Source organism: Gossypium arboreum, chromosome 8 (assembly GCF_025698485.1).
Source record: "Gossypium arboreum isolate Shixiya-1 chromosome 8, ASM2569848v2, whole genome shotgun sequence".
Taxonomy (NCBI): domain Eukaryota; kingdom Viridiplantae; phylum Streptophyta; class Magnoliopsida; order Malvales; family Malvaceae; genus Gossypium; species Gossypium arboreum.
The window spans coordinates 95,046,258-95,059,375 of NC_069077.1; positions in this window are offsets into that span (position 1 = coordinate 95,046,258).

The window sequence follows — 13,118 nt, forward strand, 5'->3', positions numbered from 1 at the left end:
ATTCCTCCTATTTTTGGTGATTTTTCAAAATCACGTCACTGCTACCATCTAAAAACAGTTTTAATGCTAATTTCACTCTTTCACACATTCTTTATGCTAACCTCATTTTATCTTAGATATGTATATACCACAAATCATTTTCACCACATTTCATTCACCATAAGTGTAGGTCCAAACCACAATATCACCACAAAACCATCCCGTTGAACAATTCGGATCAATCCTCGATATTTAATGGTTTCAAAGACACACCCCACCATCATACTTCGTTTAGTTCCGCTCTCTTGTACACATGGTGAACACTTAGTACCACTCATGCGACCTAACCGATTTGTCTCAGTAGCTCTCTTGTCTACATGGTGTCCTTCACTTGGAATCACGCATGCGACCTAGCTACATTTATCTTTCACGTAGCTCTCTTGTCTACATGGTGTCCTTCACTTGGAATCACGCATGCGACCTAGCTACTACAGGGTGTCTCGTAGCTTTCTTGTACACATGATGTGCACTCAAGATCATACATGTGACCTAGCTACGCCCTCTATTTCATTCGATCTCTCCGAATGTTCAACCGGATCTCTCTCTATATTTATTTCCATTCTTCCAATAGTCGATTTATATTTTAACATCAGCTAGTATATTTATATAATAGGCTGAAATATAAGAATGTACATGAAATTATTGTAATATTTACATACAAACTTACCTTGGTGCAAAATGTGGAAATTTTGCAATTTAGTCCAAAACTTTTCCTTCCCAGCTCGAGATCAATTCCGCGTCTTTCTTGATCTATAATAACACATTTAGCTCATTTAATACTCATACTATTTATTTCAATCCAAAAATCACATCATGGAAAAATTACATTTTGCCCCTAACTTTTACAAAATTACAATTTTGCCCCTAGGCTCGGAATTTAATTTCAGCCCTTATTCTTATATTTTATGATATGCTGAACATTTTCTCTTCTACAACAACATCAAATTCTCACTCTATCATATAGTTATGAACAATAGGTATTTTTACCGATTATGCTTGCTTTTACTCGTTTTCACTTAAAACCGAGTAGCACAAGTTATTTAACATAATTTAAAACCTCATATTCTATCATAAAACATCAAAATACACAAATTTCACCTATGGGTATTTTTCCAAATATGAACCCTAGGTTAAATTATTACTAGCATAAGCTTAATCGAGCTTCCGGATTCCAAAACGTAAAGAACATTAAAAGCGGGCTTGGAATCACTTACTATGGAGCTTGAAAATTGAAGAAACCCTAGCTATGGAGAGAGGAGAATTCGCAGCAACTAAGGAGGATGATGATCAATTTTGTGTTATTTTTCCCATTTTATTTCATTTAATATCCAAATGACCAAAATGCCCTCCTTACTAAACTTTCAAAAATTCCTTCCATGTCCTAATTTTGTCCATGAACTTAAAATTGGTCAAATTGCTATTTAAGACCTCCTAATTAATATTCCAAAACAATTTCATACTAAAAACTTCCGGGATGCAAATTTTGCAACTTATTCGATTTAGTCCCTACTTTCAATTTAAGCACTTTAGGCATAGAATTTCATCATGAAATTTTCACACAATCATGCAATCATATCATAAACCCCAAAATAATTATAAAACAATTATTTCTATCTTGGATTTGTGGTCACAAAACCACTATTCCGATGAGGCCCTAATTCGGGTTGTCACAGAAACTTCTAAGCCCAATCTCACGATGTTACATGCTATGTGGAATTGCACTTCATTACACTTTACGCTACAAATTTTTAATAATTCAATCAATTGTTTTTGGGCAAATCCCAAACTGTATCTTCCTTTATCAGATTTAAAAAAAAAACTTTTGGAACAACAATATTAAAGGAAAGAAAAAGAATTAAATACTATATTTCATTTTGATGTGCAAGCATAATAATGGTTTACATAATATTGGATTTTATCATATTTTATACATAGATAAAATAAGACCATAAAAGAAAGAAAGACAAAATGAATGAAAGTGAATTATTACCAATTGTAACACCCCTAACCGGTATCCATCATCGAAATAGGGTTAAAGGCGTTATCGGACAATTGGAAAGATTTTACAAACAATTCAATAACATCATCCACAATATAATCAAACATCATTATAAAGTACCTTTATAAGTCTTCGAGACCTTAATCATGCTTTACAAAGGGGTCGGGACTAAACCGAGCTCATACAAAATTTTTAAAATTTAAACATTTTTCAAAGTTGTACAGGCCACACGCCCGTGTGAATAGACCGTGTGCCTCACATGGCTTTAGACACACCTGTGTGTCTAAGTCGTGTCAAAACAGGGCATACATACTAACTTGTCCACACGGCCACAAGACACTCCCGTATACTAGGCCGTGTGAAAATTAAAGAGGCTATTGACTCGGGTCACACGACCAGTCACAAGCCCATGTGTCTAGCCCGTGGTCAAAACTGACTTGGCCACACTGCCTAGCACAAGCCCATGTGTGCGACCGTGTGGTTTGCCCAGGCTCATTTTGAAATGGCCCTCGAACAACACGACTTAGACACACACCCATGTCCCTGCCCGTTTGGGCAAAAATAGGCCATTTACAAGGCCAACTTGCCACCCATTTTGGGTCATACCTACAAGCATAAAACCAATCACATTTGCACTATAATTTCAGCCAATTTCAAACCCAAGCCATGCATCTTCCATGCCATTTCATTATCAACAATTTCCACACTTGTAACACATATCAAAATATATCATTCTATAAGCCAAATACATACCAAAACATATGATTTATATCCTTGATAATCACGTTCAATTTCACACCACATTCTTACCAATTCCACAATTAAGCACATACCAAACTTACCATTTTTCTTAGCTATTCATGAACACATTAAACATACCACAATTGCATTACATATCATATACCAAAATCAAACCATAAGTTCAAACACAAACTAGACATATCACATGGCTAAATATATATTCATTACAAAACATATCCAAATAATTCTAGCCTATACATGCCATACTTTAATATATACATTTTCAAAAGGTACCAAATTAAAGTTTGATAGTGTGGTGCAATCGGTGATCCCCGAGATCCCGATGCTACAATATCTATAAAACAATACAAACACACACAAAGTAAGCTTTCAAAAGCTTAGTAAGCCATATACAAATAAGCGTATCATTTAAAGCATATAAGCATCATATAATTACATGTAATCCATAGTCAAATACTATCACAAACCACATAATTCATATACATTTCTCATTTACTCAATTTATTTGCACATATGGCACACTTTCTCATACTTATATCACATATCATCATTAATACATATACTTACCTTTTAATTCTCAAAAATAGTATACATTTCGAACGTACTTGAATCGGATACACAACTCATATATTAATTCTTTTCTCAGAATGCTCGTTGAACCGTTCGAAATCATAAGGATACTCGGATAACTCAAAAAGATTTACAATGCCAAAATATCGATGCCACTGTCCCAGACAGGGTCTTACACGAAATCAGATACGATGCTAACGTCCTAGACGTGGTCTTACACGTAAATCATAAGTCGACACCAACATCGCAAACGTGGTCTTACACAATATCACATATCGGATCTTATGTCATGACATATGTATCCTAACTATTCCTAAGGCTCTTACGGGGCTTTTCAGACGTCGGAACTTTGTCGATACTTTCTCGAATATCTCATATTCAACTCACATATTATCATTCATCATAATACAATGACATATATACATGAATAAATCAATTGAAACACATTTATTTGTATATTGACTTACCTCATATGGGTTCGGATAGACGGAATCAGCCACTCGACGACTTTCGACTTTCCTCGATTTAATTTCATTTTCTTTAATTCTTGATCTATATAAATTTAAATTTAATTCTTTTATTCACCAAATCATTCAAATCAATCCAAAAACATATATTTAGGACACTTTACAAACTAGCTCACACATTTTCACATTTTAACACTTTAGTCCCTATTTCACAAAATCATAAAATACACATAATTTCTTTATACACATGTCTAGCCAAATTTTCATATAGCTCATACATGTCCACATATTTCATTTATTTCACATTTTAATCCTTCAAAATCTCCTTTTTACAATTTAGTCCAAATTATTCAAATTCATCAGAAATTTAAATACAAAATATACTAACCCAACACATATCTTTAATTCACCAACAACTAACTTCATAAAACTTATAGTTTCATCAATGGCTCAACTCAAAATCATAAAAAAAAAATCAAAAATTGAGACATGTGCTTTATAGATCACTAAGCAACGATTACAAAAATATAGAAATTATCAAAAACAGAATAAAATCCATACCTTAATCACCAAATCAAAGTGCCGAACTCTAGCTTGTGTTTTTATTCTTATTTCCTTAGTGATTTTCAGAAAAATAATGAATAAATGAAGAAAAAAATATGTTTTGTTTAATTAATAAACATTATTTCATCATTTACCATTTTACCCTTGTTTAATAACTTATAAAACATTAATATTAAGGTCATTTATGACCAATCCCACTATCCGTGGTCCAATTACATAATAAAGACCTCTCATTTAATAAGACAAATCAAATAGACACTTTAACAATTAGAAGGCCACTTTTACATTTTATGCGATTAAGTCCTTTTGTCAAATTAAACACACAAATGATTAAATTTTCGTACGAAATTTTTACACATACTAATTCACATATAATAAGCACAAAAACTAATATTTAAATATTTTTTGACTTAGATTTGTGGTCTAGAAATCACTATTCCGACTAGGGTCTAAACCAGACTGTTACAATTCTTCCCCCTTAGGGATTTTCATCCCTGAAAATCTTACCGTTGAATAGGTTCGGGTATTGCTATCTCATAGCATCTTTAGGCTCCCACGTAGCCTCTTCGACACCATGTCGATGCCACAATACTTTTACTAACGAAATTCTTTTATTTCACAATTCTTTAACCTCGTGAGCTAAAATACAGATTGGTTCTTCTTCATAGGTCATATCAGACTAAATCTCAATTTCAGATGAAGGAATTACATGCGGAGGATTGAATCTGTATCATCGAAGCATCGATACGTGAAATACATTGTGAATCTTTTCTAGCTCAGGTGGCAACAACAATCTATATGCAACTGGTCCGATATGCTCGATAATTTCATACAACCCGATAAACCTCAGACTCAATTTAACTTTTCTGCCAAAACGGAGTACTTTCTTCCACGGGAATACTTTCAAAAACACTTTTTTGATGATCTCAAATTCAATATCTTTTCGTTTCAAATCTGTATAAGATTTCTGTCGATCAAAAGCTGTTTTCAGGCTATCTCGGATCACTTTTACTTTCTGTTCAGTTTCTTTTATCAAATCAACCATGTGAATCTTATTCTTATTGAGCTCAGTCCAATATAGAGGTCTACGACATTTGTGACCATATAGGCTTTATACGGTGCCATTTTAATACTCGATTGAAAACTATTATTGTAAGCAAATTCTATCAAAGGAAAATACTGTTCCTACGAACCTTCAAACTCCAGAATGCAACATCTCAACATATCCTCAAGAATTTGAATAATCCACTCGAATTGACCATCCGTCTGCTGGTGAAAAATAGTACTGAAGTGCAATTTTGTACCTAAAGCCTCTTGCAATTTCTTGCAAAATCGTGATGTGAATCTCAGATCTCTATCTGACACAATAGATAATGGCACACCATGCAATCTCACAATACTGGAAATATATAATTCAATAACTTATCAAGTGAGTAATCGGATCGTACCGGAATAAAATGGGCTAATTTCATCAATCGGTCAACCACAACCTAGATAGCATCTTTCTTTCTCGGAGATAGGGGCAAACCTGAAACAAAGTCCATTGTCACTCTAACCTATTTCTATTCCAGAATCATAATCGGTTGTAACAAACTGGATGGTACCTGATGTTTAGCTTTAACTTGTTGACAGATTAAGCATTTCGCAACAAATTCAGAGATATCACGCTTCATACCAGGCCACCAATAAAGATGTTTTAGATTATTATACATTTTTGTACTAACCGGATGAATAGATAAACGACTGTTGTGACCTTCATTCAAAATCACCTGAATCAATTCTGGATTTCTCGGAACACAAATCCGATCTCTAAATCTCAAACAATCATCTTTATCAATTCTGGATTCTGAATCAGAATCTAAATTACATTGAGCTCATTTTGCTATTATCTCATTATCAATTTTCTGAGAATCAATAATCTATTGAATGAATAACGGTCTTGTTTTTAATTCGGCTAAAACTGAACCATCATCTGACAGAACCAAATGAACATTCATTGCATGCAATGCTAACAATGATTTTTGACTCAAAGCATCAGCAACAACATTTGCCTTTCCCAGATGATAATCAATAACAAGCTTATAATCTTTTAGCAATTCTAACCATCTTCTCCGTCGCAGATTCAGATCTTTCTGAGTCATCAGATATTTTAAACTCTTATGATCAGAATATACATGACATTTCTCACTGAACAGATAGTGATGCCATATTTTCAAAGCAAATACAATCACAGCTAACTCAAGGTCGTGCGTCGGATAGTTAAACCACGACTTTAACTGTCTCGAAGCATAAGCAATTACTTTGCCTTCCTACATTAAAACTGTCTCGAAGCATAAGCAATTACTTTGCCTTCCTACATTAAAACACATCCCAGAACGTTCAACGAAGCACCATTATAGATCACAAATTCTTTACCCATCTCAGGTTGTACTAACACTGGAGCTTCAGTCAACAAAGTTTTCAACTGATCAAAACTTTTTTGACAGTTTACGGACCATTCAAACTTCACATCTTTCTGAAGCAGTTTCATTAACGAAGTTGCAATCATAGAAAAGCCTTTTACAAATCTTTAGAAATAACCAGCAAGTCCTAGAAAACTGCGGACTTCGGAGATATTCCTCGGAGGCTTCCAATCCAAAATAATTGAAATTTTGCTCGGATCAACTCGGATACCTGATGCTGATATAAAATAACCCAGAAAACCAACTTCTCGTAACCAGAATTCACATTTACTGAACTTCGTATACAATTGCTTAACTCACAAAGTCTGTAGTACTATTCTCAGATGTTCGGCATGCTCGAATTCATCACGCGAATAAATTAATGTCATCAATGAATACGACAACAAATCGATCTAAATACGGTCTAAAAATTCTATTCATCAAATCTGTAAAGATAACAGGTGCATTAGTTAATCCAAAAGGCATAACTAAAAACTCATAGTGGCTGTACCTCGTTCTGAATACAGTTTTTGGAATGTCTGAGTCTTTTACCCGCAACTGATAATAACTCGATCTCAAATCTATCTTCGAAAACACAGTAACTCCTTTCAACTAATCAAACAAATCATCAATTCGAGGCAGAGGATACTTATTCTTGATAGTCACTTTGTTCAACTGGCGATAATCTATGCACATTCTCATCGTATCGTCTTTCTTTTTCACAAACAGAACTAGAGAACCCCAAGGTTAGAAACTTGGTCTAGCAAACCCTCTATCGGTCAATTCTTGCAACTGAGACTTTAATTCTTTTAATTTGGTTAAAGCCATTCTATACAGAGCTATCGAAATCGGAGTAGTTCCTGGTATTAACACAATGTCAAATTCAACTTCTCAGATTGGAGATAATCCCGGAAGTTCTTTAGGAAATACATTAGGGAATTCACAGACAACAGGCACTGATTCAATTTTCTTTCCTGGCACTTTTGAATCAATCACATAGGCAAAGTATGCTTCACAATCTTTTCTCACAATACTCAAAGCTTTCATTGAAGATATCACAGTAGACAATCCATTCAAATCACTAGATTCAATTTGAACTATTTCATCATTCTTGCATCTCAAATCAATAGTTTTCCGTTTGCAATTCACAACAGCATCATGCAAAGTTAACCAATCCATACCCAGAATTATGTCAAACTCATCGAAAGGTAATAACATTAGATCAACCAGAAAACAAATGTCTCGAAACATTAACGGGCATTTCTTACAGACTTTATCAACCAAAACATATCTGCTTTGGGGGTTCGATACTCTAATCACAAATTCAGTAGAATCTATAGACTAAGTCTTATTGTTCACTAAATTCATGCATATATAAGAATGCGTTGATCCAGGATCTATCAAAGCAATCATAGAAGTATCATAAAGTGTGAAAGTACTCATAATCACATCTGAAGATGAAGCTTCCTCACGAGCTCGAATGGCATAGGCTCTGGTAGGTACACTAGCCTCGGATCTAACAGAAGCGTCTTTTGTTCCCTTCTGACTGCCACTCACATTACCTAGATTTTTGGGAGGTCTATCACGAGATGCATTGCTACTTGGTCTTGGATTTTGTATAATTTCTTTCTCAATAGATTCATGGCAATCACGAATGAAATGGTCTAATGATCCGTATTTGAAACAAGCTCGATCATACAATCTACAATTGCCGGGATGTCTTTTACCACAGTGTTTACACTCAGGGTGGTCAGATCAAACATTTCCAACACTGACAATAGATGTAGCTGGAGCTCTGAAGCTCAAACGTGATCTAACACGATCTCTACTCGAATATCCCACATTAGCCTTTGAACGGCTAAAATCATCTCGAAATTTCTTTGACGCATACTGAAATGAATTCCTTGCAGATCTCTTTCTCACATCTCTAGCTTCTAAATAAGCTTTTCTTTTCTCTTTTCCGAGTTCTTCGGCTTTACATGCTCGCTCAATAAGCACAACAAACTCTTTTATTTCAAGAATCCCGACTAACAATTTGATATCTTTATTCAAGCCATCTTTAAATCTCTTGCACTTAATTACATCAGTCTAAACACATTCTTATGCATATTGGCTTAGTCTCACAAATTCTCGTTTGTATTCTGTAACAAACATACGACCTTGTTTAAGCTAAAGAAACTCTTTACGCTTCTGGTCAATAAATCTCTAACTGATGTATTTCTTTCGGAATTCAACTTGAAAGAAATCCCAGTTGACTCGCTCTCTCGGAACCACTGATATCAAAGTCTTCCACCAGTGATAGTCAAAGATAATTCACCAAACACTCGTATTGTATTCTCTAACTAGAACTAGACTCTTTCAGCATCACCACTAGTGGTAATTTGAAACTCTCCGGCCTCATATTTTCTTATTTTATCAACTGAATCCTTATTTAACTGAGTCGGATTAGCTTGTGTCATAAGAGGAACTTGCACAGAATTAGCTGGGGTTGGGGGTTGTTGAACAGCCAGATTAGTCTTAATGTACTGACTAAACCAATTATTCATCATTTGATAGAAGGCTTGTCTAGCCTCTCCATCATGGCTACTCTAGCCAACCTAGAATTGGATGGCGCTATCCCTTGCGCGGGAGTAGGCGCATAACTCTCGACATTGTCAGCTACAGCTTTTTCAGGATCCATTTGCTATACAAAAACACATTTTCATTGTCAAGATTCATCACACTATCGCAGTTCATAAATATGGCATGTATAGCTAGACTCACAAATGCTACGTTAGTCCTAGAATCGACTAAACCATAGCTTTGATACCAACCAAATATAACACCACTAACCCGTATCCGTCGCCGGACTAGGGTTAAAGGCGTTACCGGACAATTAGAAACATTTTACAAACAATTCAATCACATCATCCACAATATAATCAAACATCATTATAAAGTACCTTATATAAGTCTTCGAGACCTTAATCGTGCTTTAGAAAGGGGTCGGGACTAAACCGAGCTCAAACAAAATTTTCAAAATTTAAACGTTTTTCAAAGTTGTACAGGCCACACGCCCGTGTGAACAGACCATGTGCCTCACATGGCTTTAGACATACTCGTGTGTCTAAGCCGTGTCAAAACAGGGCATACATACTAACTTGTCCACACAGCCACAAGACACGCCCGTGTACCAGGCAGTGTAAAAATTAGAGAGGCTACTAACTTGGGTCACACGGCCAGTCACACGTCCGTATGTCTAGCTCGTGGCTGAAACTGACTTGGCCACATGACAATCGTATGGTCTGCCCAGGCTAATTTCGAAATGGCCCTCGAACAACACGACTTAGACACACGCCCGTGTCCCTGCACATGTGTGCAAAAGTAGGCTATTTACAAGGCCAACTTGCCACCCATTTTGGGTCATACCTACAAGCATAAAACCAATCACATTTGCATAATAATTTCAGCCAATTTCAAACCCAAATCATACATCTTCCATGCCATTTCATTATCAACAATTTCCACACTTGTAACACATATAAAAATATATCATTCTATAAGCCAAATACATACCAAAACATATGATTTATATCCTTGATAATCACATTCAATTTCACACCACATTCTTACCAATTCCACAATTAAGCACATACCAAACTTACCATTTCTCTTGGCTATTCATAAACACATCAAACATACCACAATTACATCACATATCATTTACAAAAATCAAACCATAAGTTCAAAAACAAACTAGCCATATCACATGGCTAAATATATATTCATTACAAAACATATCCAAATACTTCTAGCCTATACATGCCATACTTTAATATATACATTTTCAAAAGGTACCAAATTAAAGTTTGATAGTGTGGTGACAATCCTTGATGATCCCCAAGCTCTCGATAGCTACGATATCTATAAAATAATACAGACACACACAAAGTAAGCTTTCAAAAGCTTAGTAAGCCATATACAAATAAGCGTATCATTTAAAGCATATAAGCATCATATAATTACATATAATCCATAGTCAAATACTATCACAAACCACATAATTCATATACATTTCTTATTTACTCAATTTATTTGCACATATGGCATACTTTCTCATACTTATATCACATATAATCATTAATACACATACTTACCTTTTAATTCTCAAAAATAATATACACTTCGAACGTACCTGAATCGGATACACAACTCATATATTAATTCTTTTCTCGGAATGCCCGTTGAACCGTTCGAAATCATAAGGATACTCGGATAACTCGAAAAGATTGTACAATGCCAACGTTCCAGACATGGTCTTACATGTAATCAAATATCGATGCCACTGTCCCAGACAGGGTCTTACACAAAATCAAATACGATGCCAACGTCCCAGACATGTTCTTACACGCAAATCATAAGTCGATGCCAATGTCCCAGACGTGGTCTTACACGATATCACATATCGGATCCTATGTCATGACATATGTATCCTAACTATTCCTAAGGTTCTTACGAGGCTTTTCGGATGTCGGAACTTTGTCGATACTTTTTCGGATATTTCATATTCAACTCTCATATTATCATTCATCACAATACAATGACATATATACATGAATAAATCAATTCAAACACATTTATTTGTATATCAACTTACGTCGTATAGATTCAGATAGACAGAATCGGCTACTCGATGACTTTCGACTTTCTCCGATCTAATTTCGTTTTATTTAATTCTTGATCTATATAAATTCAAATTTAATTCTTTTATTCACCAAACCATTCAAATGAATCCAAAAACATATATTTAGGACACTTTACAAACTAGCCCTTACATTTTTACATTTTGACACTTTAGTCCCTATTTCACAAAATCACAAAATACACATAATTTCTTTATACACATGTCTAGCCAAATTTTCATATAGCTAATACAAGCACACATATTTCATTTATTTTACTTTTTAGTCCCTCAAAATCTTCTTTTTACAATTTAGTCCAAATTATTCAAATTTATCAAAAATTCAAATACAAAATATACTAACCCAATACATATCTTTAATTTACCAACAACTAACTTCATAAAATTCATAGTTTCATTAATGGCTCAACTCAAAATCATCGACAAAATCAGAAATTGAGACATGGGCTTTATAGATTACTAAGCAACGGTTACAAAAACATAGAAATTATCAAAAACTGAACAAAATCCATACCTTAATCACCAAATCAAAGTGCCAAACCCTAGCTTGTGTTTTTATTCTTATTTCCTTAGTGATTTTTGGCAAAATGATGAATAAATGAAGCAAAAAATATGTTTTGTTTAATTAATAAACATTAATATAAGGGTCATTTATGACCAATCCCACTATCCATGGTCCAATTAAACACACAAACGATTAAATTTTCTTACGAAATTTTCACACATACTAATTCACATATAATAAGCACAGAAAATAATATTTAAATATGTTTCTAACTCAGATTTGTGGTCCCGAAACCACTATTCGGCCTAGGGTCTAAACCGGACTGTTACACCAATAGATCCTTTGAATGATGAACAAACAGTGATGCGTTCATTCATAAAAAATATGATCAACTCTCATTGCATCTAGCCCATCAATGAAGAACATATCATTTTGTGAAACATATTTAGAATATTGAATTGAATTGAATTACCCTATCCAATCATTTGGATTGTCGATATTTAATTGGATTGGAGCACTACATTTTTAGCTGCCAAGATTCCATGTTCACTTTTCTTGTTATTATTATATTGTATTCAAATTATCTTATAGTTGTTTAAGTGAGACTGTGATAGATCTTCTTATGTAAGCAAGTCTTGAAATATTTTATATAATTAAGAAACTTTTATAGGTTATTGTATTGAGAGATTAGACACTTAATCTGTGCTTGTGAGGAACTTTATTTCATAAGTGAATATTAATAATAAAACCTTTGGTGTTGTGGTTTTACTTGTTGAATCACAAAGGTGAAATTGGTGGTGAGAGTATCATTCTTCAATGTGCAAATGTGAGGAAATTGTAATGGGAGTGTGATAGATTAATATCATTTTTTGAAGTATTAAAGATAGTGAATATTTCCCATTAAGATAAGCTCTGTAGACATAGAGAACCAAACTGCGTAAACAACTCTTGTGTCTTCTATTTGTTAACTGTTTACACTGTATTGCTTGAAGGAGTGCCTAGTCTCTTGTCACTCATTCCAAGCATATAGCTTTTATCTCAGCAACTAATATAAAGCTTCAAAATAAAATATGTTAGAAAAATATGATTT